Source organism: Lygodium microphyllum, chromosome 16 (assembly GCF_053477565.2).
Source record: "Lygodium microphyllum isolate KBCC chromosome 16, Lygodium_microphyllum_v1.1.10, whole genome shotgun sequence".
Classification (NCBI taxonomy): domain Eukaryota; kingdom Viridiplantae; phylum Streptophyta; class Polypodiopsida; order Schizaeales; family Lygodiaceae; genus Lygodium; species Lygodium microphyllum.
Window position 1 is genome coordinate 148473789 of NC_141150.1, and position 10000 is coordinate 148483788.

The following is a 10000-nucleotide window of genomic DNA, read 5'->3' on the forward strand; positions in this document are numbered from 1 at the left end:
TCAAAAATCCCCCCCCCTCAACACACACCACACCACACCACACCAACCCTCCCCTTCCCCCCTCCAAATTTCGCCTTCCCCTCAACACACACCACCCCACCCCTCCCCCCCCCCCCCAAAAATTCGCCCCCCCCGTCCAAATTTCGCCCCTTCCCCCCCCAAAAATTCGCCCCCCCCCTCAACACACACCACACCACACCACCTCTCCCCCCCCCTCAAAAATCCCCCCCCCCCCTCAACACACACCACACCACCCCTCCCCTTCCCCCCCTCCAAATTTCGCCCCCCCCTCAACACACACCACCCCACCCCTCCCCCCCCCGCCCCCAAAAAATTCGCCCCCCCCCCAACACACACCACCCCACCCCCCCCCCCAACACACACCACACAACCCCTCCCCCCCCCCTCAAAAATTCCCCGCCCCCCCCTCAACACACACCACACCACCCCTCCCCCCCCCCCTCAAAAATCCCCCCCCCCCCTCAACACACACCACACCACACCACCCCTCCCCCCCCCCTCCAAATTTTGCCCCCCCCCCCCCCCAAAAAAAAATTGGGCCCCCCTCTCAACACACACCACACCACACCACCCCTCCCCCCCCCTCCAAAATTCGCCCCCCCCCCCCTTCAACACACACCACCCCACCCCCCCCCTCAACACACACCACACCACCCCTCCCCCCCCCCCTCAACACACACCACACCACCCCTCCCCTTCCCCCCCTCGAAATTTCGCCCCCCCCTCAACACACACCACCCCACCCCTCCCCCCCCCGCCCCAAAAATTCGCCCCCCCTCCAAATTTTGCCCCTTCCCCCCCCCAAAAATTCGCCTCCCCCCTCAACACACACCACACCACACCACCGCTCCCCCCCCTCCAAAATTCGCCCCCCCCCCCAAAAAATTTCCCACCCCTCCCCCCTCAACACACACCACCCCACCCCCCCCCCCCCCAACACACACCACACCACCCCTCCCCCCCCCCTCAACACACACCACCCCACCCCTCCCCCCCCCCCCCCCCCCCCGCCCCCAAAAAATTCGCCCCCCCCCCCCCCCCCAACACACACCACTCCACCCCCCCCCCCAAAAAAATTCGGCCACCCCCCTCAACACACACCACACCACACCACACCACCCCTCCCCCCCCCCAAAAATTCGCCCCCCCCCCCCTCAATACACACCTCCCCACCCTTCCCCCCCCCCCCTCAACACACACCACACCACACCACACCACACCACCCCTCCCCTTCCCCCCCTCCAAATTTCGCCCCCCCCTCAACACACCCCACCCCACCCCTCCCCCCCCCTCCAAATTTCGCCCCTTCTCCCCCCCAAAAATTCGCCCCCCCCCTCAACACACACCACACCACACCACCCCTCCCCCCCCCTCAAAAATTCCCCCCCCCCTCAACACACAAAACACCACCCCTCCCCCCCCCCTCCAAATTTTGCCCCCCCCCCAAAAAATTGGCCCCCCCCTCAACACACACCACACCACACCACCCCTCCCCCCCCTCCAAAATTCGCCCCTCACCCCCCTCAACACACACCACCCCACACCTCCCCTCCCCCCCCCAAAAATTCCCCCCCCCCCCCCCCCCCCAAAAATTCCCCCCCCCCCCCCCCCCCAACACACACCACCACATCCCCCCCCCCTCAACACACACCACACCACCCCTCCCCCCCCCTCAAAAATCCCCCCCCCCCCCCTCAACACACAAAACACCACCCCTCCCCCCCCCCCCTCAAAAATCCCCCCCCCCCCTCAAAAATCCCCCCCCCCCAACACACACCACACGACACCACCCCTCCCCCCCCCCCTCCAAATTTTGCCCCCCCCCCTCCCCTCCCCCCCCCCCTCCAAATTTTGCCCCCCCCCCTCCCCTCCCCCCCCCCCCCTCCAAATTTTGCCCCCCCCCCCCCCCCAAAAATTCGCACCCCCCCCCTCAATACACACCTCCCCACCCCCCCCCTCAATACACACCTCCCCACCCCCCCCCTCAACAAACACCACACCACCCCTCCCCCCCCCTCAAAAATCCCCCCCCCCCTCAACACACACCACACCACACCACCCCTCCCCCCCCCCCCCAAAAATTCCCCCCCCCCCCTCAACACACACCACCCCACCCCCCCCCTCAAAAATTCCCCGCCCCCCCCTCAACACACACCACACCACCCCACCCCCCCCCTCAAAAATCCCCTCCCCCCTCAACACACACCACACCACACCACCCCTCCCCCCCCCCCCCTCAACACACACCACACCACACCACCCCTCCCCCCCCCCCTCCAAATTTTGCCCCCCCCCCCCCCCCTCAACACACACCACACCACACCACCCCTCCCCCCCCCCCTCAAAAATCCCCCCCCCCCCAACACACACCACACCACCCCTCCCCTTCCCCCCCTCGAAATTTCGCCCCCCACTCAACACACACCACCCCACCCCTCCCCCCCCGCCCCCAAAAAATTCGCCCCCCCCCCAACACACACCACCCCACCCCCCCCCCCCCAACACACACCACACAACCCTTCCCCCCCCCCTCAAAAATTCCCCGCCCCCCCCTCAACACACACCACACCACCCCTCCCCCCCCCCCCTCAAAAATCCCCCCCCCCCCTCAACACACACCACACCACACCACCCCTCCCCCCCCCCCTCCAAATTTTGCCCCCCCCCCCCCCCCCCAAAAAAAAATTGGGCCCCCCTCTCAACACACACCACACCACACCACCCCTCCCCCCCCCTCCAAAATTCGCCCCCCCCCCCCCCCCCTTCAACACACACCACCCCACCCCCCCCCTCAACACACACCACACCACCCCTCCCCCCCCCCCTCAACACACACCACACCACCCCTCCCCTTCCCCCCCTCGAAATTTCGCCCCCCCCTCAACACACACCACCCCACCCCTCGCCCCCCCGCCCCAAAAATTCGCCCCCCCTCCAAATTTTGCCCCTTCCCCCCCCCAAAAATTCGCCTCCCCCCTCAACACACACCACACCACACCACCGCTCCCCCCCCCTCCAAAATTCGCCCCCCCCCCCCCCCAAAAATTTCCCACCCCTCCCCCCTCAACACACACCACCCCACCCCCCCCCCCCAACACACACCACACCACCCCTCCCCCCCCCTCAACACACACCACCCCACCCCTCCCCCCCCCCCCCCGCCCCCAAAAAATTCGCCCCCCCCCCCCCCAACACACACCACTCCACCCCCCCCCCCCCCCAAAAAAATTCGGCCACCCCCCTCAACACACACCACACCACACCACACCACCCCTCCCCCCCCCCAAAAATTCGCCCCCCCCCCCTCAATACACACCTCCCCACCCTTCCCCCCCCCCCCTCAACACACACCACACCACACCACACCACCCCTCCCCTTCCCCCCCTCCAAATTTCGCCCCCCCCTCAACACACACCACCCCACCCCTCCCCCCCCCCCTCCAAATTTCGCCCCTTCTCCCCCCCAAAAATTCGACCCCCCCCTCAACACACACCACACCACACCACCCATCCCCCCCCCCCACCCCCCTCAACACACACCACCCCACCCCCCCCCCCAACACACACCACACCACCCCTCCCCCCCCCTCAAAAATTCCCCCCCCCCCCCCCCCTCAACACACAAAACACCACCCCTCCCCCCCCCCTCCAAATTTTGCCCCCCCCCCCAAAAAATTGGCCCCCCCCTCAACACACACCACACCACACCACCCCTCCCCCCCCTCCAAAATTCGCCCCTCACCCCCCTCAACACACACCACCCCACACCTCCCCTCCCCCCCCCCAAAAATTCCCCCCCCCCCCCCCCCAAAATTTCCCCCCCCCCCCCCCCAACACACACCACCACATCCCCCCCCCCTCAACACACACCACACCACCCCTCCCCCCCCCTCAAAAATCCCCCCCCCCCCCCCCCTCAACACACAAAACACCACCCCTCCCCCCCCCCCCTCAAAAATCCCCCCCCCCCAACACACACCACCCCTCCCCCCCCCCCCTCCAAATTTTGCCCCCCCCCTCCCCTCCCCCCCCCCCTCCAAATTTTGCCCCCCCCCCCCCCCCCCCCCAAAAATTCGCACCCCTCCCCCTCAATACACACCTCCCCACCCCCCCCTCAACAAACACCACACCACCCCTCCCCCCCCCTCAAAAATCCCCCCCCCCCTCAATACACACCACACCACACCACCCCTCCCCCCCCCCCCCCAAAAATTCCCCCCCCCCCCCCCTCAACACACACCACCCCACCCCCCCCCCCCCCTAAAAAATCCCCTCCCCCCTCAACACACACCACACCACACCACCCCTCCCCCCCCTCCCCCCTCAACACACACCACACCACACCACCCCTCCCCCCCCGCCCTCCAAATTTTGCCCCCCCCCCCCCCCCCTCAACACACACCACACCACCCCTCCCCCCCCCCCCTCAAAAATCCCCCCCCCCCCAACACACACCACACCACCCCTCCCCTTCCCCCCCTCGAAATTTCGCCCCCCCCTCAACACACACCACCCCACCCCTCCCCCCCCGCCCCAAAAATTCACCCCCCCTCCAAATTTTGCCCCTTCCCCCCCCCAAAAATTCGCCCCCCCCCTCAACACACACCACACCACACCACCGCTCCCCCCCCCCCTCCAAAATTCGCCCCCCCCCCCCAAAATTTCCCACCCCTTCCCCCTCAACACACACCACCCCACCCCCCCCCCCCCCCCAACACACACCACACCACCCCTCCCCCCCCCTCAACACACACCACACCACCCCTCCCCTTCCCCCCCACCAAATTCCGCCCCCCCCTCAACACACACCACCCCACCCCTCCCCCCCCCCCCCCCCCCCCCCCCCCGCCCCCAAAAAAATCGCCCCCCCCCCCAACACACACCACCCCACCCCCCCCCCCCCCCCAAAAAAATTCGGCCACCCCCCTCAACACACACCACACCACACCACACCACCCCTCCCCTTCCCCCCCTCCAAATTTCGCCTTCCCCTCAACACACACCACCCCACCCCTCCCCCCCCCCAAAAAATTCGCCCCCCCGTCCAAATTTCGCCCCTTCCCCCCCCCAAAAATTCGCCCCCCCCCTTCAACACACACCACGCCATACCACCCCTCCCCACCCCCGCCCCCCCCTCAACACACACCACCCCACACCACCCCTCCCCCCCCCCCCCTCAACACACACCACACCACCCCTCTCCGCCCCTCAAGAATCCCCCCCCCCCCCCCTCAACACACACCACTCCACCCCTCCCCTTCCCCCCCTTCAAATTTCGCTCCCCCCCTCAACACACACCACCCCACCCCTCCCCCGCCCCTGCCCCCAAAAAATTCGCCCCCCCCCCCCCAACACACACCACCCCACCCCCCCTCAACACACAAAACACCACCCCTCCCCCCCCCCCCTCCACGTGGCGTCATGGAGGGCGTCATGGAGGGTGGGTGGGTGTGTTAAGGGGAGGGGAGCACGTCGCGTCGTGTCAGGCCATGGGGCGCGGGGGGGGGGGGGGGGGGGGGGCATTGCGTTGGGTGGGTGTGTGTGTTAAGGGGAGGGTGGCACATCGCATCGTGTCGTGTCATGGGGGGGCGGGGAGGGGGGGGATGCGCGTCGCATCGTGTCATGTCATCGGGGGGGGGGGGGGGGGGGGTGCGTCGCATCATGTCGTGTCGTGGGTGGGGGGGCTGGGGTGGGGATGTCATGGGGGGGGGGGGGCGCGGCACGTCGCGACATGGTGTGGTGTGTGTTGAGGGGGGAAGGGGGGGGCGCGTCGTGTCGTGTCGTGTCATGGCGGGGCGCGTCGCGTCGCATCGTGTCATGGGGGCTGGGGGGGATGTCATGGGGGGGCCGAATTTTTGAGGGGGGGGAGGGGGGGGGGTGGTGTGTGTTGAGGGGGGAGGCGAATTTTTGAGGGGGGGACGTCATGGGGGGGGCGCATCGCGTCGTGTCGTGTCATGGGGGATGGGGGGATGTCATGGGGGGGGGAGGGGGGTTGTCATGTTATGTTGGGGAGGGGGCGCGTCGCGTCATGTCGGGGCATGGTGGGGGGGAGGGGGCATCGCGACACCCCGCGTCACCCCCCACGACACGGCACACCCCCCCACCCCACCCCACCGCACCCCCCTACGACGCGGCGCCTTCCCCCCACCCCACCTCGAAAAACCCCGCTCCATCCACAGCACCCCACCACTCCTCCAAAAACCAGGCTCGACCCACCGTGCCCCGCCTCACTCCCCCACGACACGGCGCACCCTCCACCCCACCGCACCCCCCCACGATGCCCCCCGCACCCCACCTCCAGAAACCCCGCTCCCTCCACACCACCCCACCACGCCTCCGAAAACCACGCTCGACCCACCCCACCTCGCGTGAGCCCCCCCACGACACGGCACACCCCCCACACCCCACCGCACCCCCCCACGACACGGCGCACCCCCCCACCCCCCCTCACCCCACGTCGAAAAACCCCGCTCGACCCACCCAACCCCGCGTCACTCCCCCATGACACGGCACACCCCCCCACCCCACCGCACCCCCCACGACGCCCCCCCCCCCCCCGCACCCCACCTCGAAAAACCCCGCTCCCTCCACGCCACACCACAAATGCCTCCGAAAACCCCGCTCGACCCACCCCACCCCGCGTCACCCCCCCACGACATGGCGCACCCCCCACCCCACCGCACCCCCCATCGACGCCGCCCCGCACCCCACCTCGAAAAACCCCGCTCCCTCCATACCACCCCACCACGCCTCCGAAAACCCCGCTCGACCCACCCCACCTCGCGTCAGTCCCCCACGACACGGCACACCCCCCACACCCCACCTCCGAAAACCCCGCTCCACCCACCCCACCTCGCGTCAGCCCCCCACGACACGGCACACCCCCCACACCCCACCGCACCCCCCCACGACGCGGCGCATATCCCCCCCCCCCCCGCACCCCACCTCGAAAAACCCCACTCGACCCACCCAACCCCGCGTCACTCCCCCAGGACACGGCGCACCCCCCCACGACGCGGCGCATATCCCCCCCCCCCCCCCCCCCCCGCACCCCACCTCGAAAAACCCCGCTCGACCCACCCCACCCCGCGTCACCCCCCCACGACACGGCGCACCCCCCCACCCCACCGCACCCCCCCACGACGCCCCCCCCGCACCCCACCTCGAAAAACCCCGCTCCCTCCACGCCACACCACCACGCCTCCGAAAACCCCGCTCGACCCACCCCACCCCGCGTCTCCCCCCCACGACACGGCGCACCCCCCCACCCCACCGCACCCCCCCACGACGCCCCCCCGCACCCCACCTCGAAAAACCGCGCTCCCTCCACAGCACCCCACCTCTCCTCCAAAAACCCCGCTCGACCACCCCCACCCCGCGTCACCCCCCACGACGCCCCCCCGCACCCCCCCTCGAAAAACCCCGCTCCCTCCACAGCACCCCACCACGCCTCCGAAAACCCCGCTCGACCCACCCCACCCCGCGTCACTCCCCCATGACACGGCGCACCCCCCCACCCCACCGCACCCCCCCACGACGCCCCCCCGCACCCCACCTCGAAAAACCGCGCTCCCTCCACAGCACCCCACCTCTCCTCCCAAAACCCCGCTCGACCACCCCTACCCCGCGTCACCCCCCACGACGCCCCCCCGCACCCCACCTCGAAAAACCCCGCTCCCTCCACAGCACCCCACCTCTCCTCCAAAAACCCCGCTTGACCACCCCAACCCCGCGTCACTCCCCCATGACACGGCGCACCCCCCCACCCCACCGCACCCCCCCACGACGCCCCCCCGCACCCCACCTCGAAAAACCGCGCTCCCTCCACAGCACCCCACCTCTCCTCCCAAAACCCCGCTCGACCACCCCCACCCCGCGTCACCCCCCACGACGCCCCCCCGCACCCCACCTCGAAAAACCCCGCTCCCTCCACAGCACCCCACCTCTCCTCCAAAAACCCCGCTTGACCACCCCAACCCCGCGTCACTCCCCCATGACACGGCGCACCCCCCCACCCCACCGCACCCCCCCACGACGCCCCCCCGCACCCCACCTCGAAAAACCGCGCTCCCTCCACAGCACCCCACCTCTCCTCCCAAAACCCCGCTCGACCACCCCCACCCCGCGTCACCCCCCACGACGCCCCCCCGCACCCCACCTCGAAAAACCCCGCTCCCTCCACAGCACCCCACCTCTCCTCCAAAAACCCCGCTTGACCACCCCAACCCCGCGTCACTCCCCCATGACACGGCGCACCCCCCCACGACGCCCCCCCCCGCACCCCACCTCGAAAAACCCCGCTCCCTCCACACCACCCCGCCACGCCTCCAAAAAACCGCGCTCGACCCACCCCACCCCGCGTCACGGCGCACCCCCCACCCCACCGCACCCCCCCACGACGCCCCCCCCCACCCCACCTCGAAAAACCGCGCTCCATCCACAGCACCCCACCTCTCCTCCAAAAACCCCGCTCGACCCACCCCACCCCGCGTCACCCCCCCACGACACGGCGCACCCCCCCACCCCACCGCACCCCCCCACGACGCCCCCCCGCACCCCACCTCGAAAAACCCCGCTGCCTCCACGCCACACCACCACGCCTCCGAAACCCCGCTCGACCCGCGTCACCCCCCCACGACACGGCGCACCCCCCCACGACGCCCCCCCGCACCCCACCTCGAAAAACCCCGCTCCCTCCACAGCACCCCGCCACGCCTCCGAAAACCCCGCTCGACCCACCCCACCCCGCGTCACCCGCCACGACACGGCGCACCCCCCCACAACGCCCCCCCCCCCCCCCCCCCCCCGCACCCACCTCGAAAAACCCCGCTCCCTCCACGCCTCCGAAAACCCCGCTCGACCCACCCCACCCCGCGTCACCCCCCCCACGACACGGCGCACCCCCGCACCCCACCTCGAAAAACCCCGCTCCCTCCACAGCACCCCGCCACGCCTCCGAAAACCCCGCTCGACCCACCCCACCCCGCGTCACCCCCCACGACACGGCGCACCCCCCCACCCCACCGCACCCCCCACGACGCCCCCCCCGCACCCCACCTCGAAAAACCCCGCTCCCTCCAGGCCTCCGAAAACCCCGCTCGACCCACCCCACCCCGCGTCACCCCCCCACGACGCCCCCGCGCACCCCGCCTCGGAAAACCCGCTGCATCCACACCACCCCACCCCACCTCGAAAAACCCGCTGCATCCACACCACCCCACCCCGCGTCACGGCACACCCCACCGCACCCCCCCTCGACGCGGCGCATCCCCCCCGCACCCCACCTCGAAAAACCCCGCTCCATCCACACGACCCCGCCACGCCTCCAAAAACCCCGCTCGACCCAGCCCACCCCGCGTCACCCCCCCACGACACGGCGCACCCTCCACCCCACCGCACCCCCCGACGACGCGGCGTATCCCCCGCGCACCCCACCTCCAAAAACCCCGCTCGACCCACGGCACGTCACCTCACCCCCCCACGACATGGCACACCCTCCCTCCTAAGAAATCCCGCTCCGCTATGACACGGCACACACACCCCACTGCACACGACCCCCTCCCGCGACACGGAACCTTCCACCCCCCGACGGACCTCCTCAAGAAACCCCCCCACGACATGGCACCCCCCCGCGACATGGCACACCCTCCCTCCTCAGAAATCCCCGCTCCAACAACCCGCCCGCGCAACATGGCACGCCCTCCCTCCTCGGAAAAACCCCGCTCCACCGAACCCCCCCACAACATGGCACACCCTCCGCTCCCAAAATACCTCGCATCTTGAGGAGGGGGTTATCACGTGAGAGCGAGGCAGAGGGAGGGGCCAGGCACGACGTACGCAAAGACAATCGCGACGAGGAGAGGAGGCGCCGCGTCATGGCAAGGCGAGGGGGTTTCCTACCACGATGTCAGCGTTGGAGAGTCGAGACGTGATCCGAGGGGATTTCCATGCCACGGTCTCGAAACAAGCATGCAAAAGG

General features: G+C 69.6%; 1 non-coding gene across 1 annotated transcript in view; it reads right to left on the reverse strand.

The window, feature by feature from the left end:
- Positions 1-9997: 9997 nt before the first annotated feature.
- The window catches only part of LOC148024035 (5S ribosomal RNA), a 119-nt gene continuing 116 nt past the window's right edge, over positions 9998-10000 (reverse strand). The window contains exon 1 of the ribosomal RNA XR_015694064.1: positions 9998-10000. This exon is cut by the window's right edge and continues 116 nt beyond it. This is a non-coding gene — a ribosomal RNA (5S ribosomal RNA).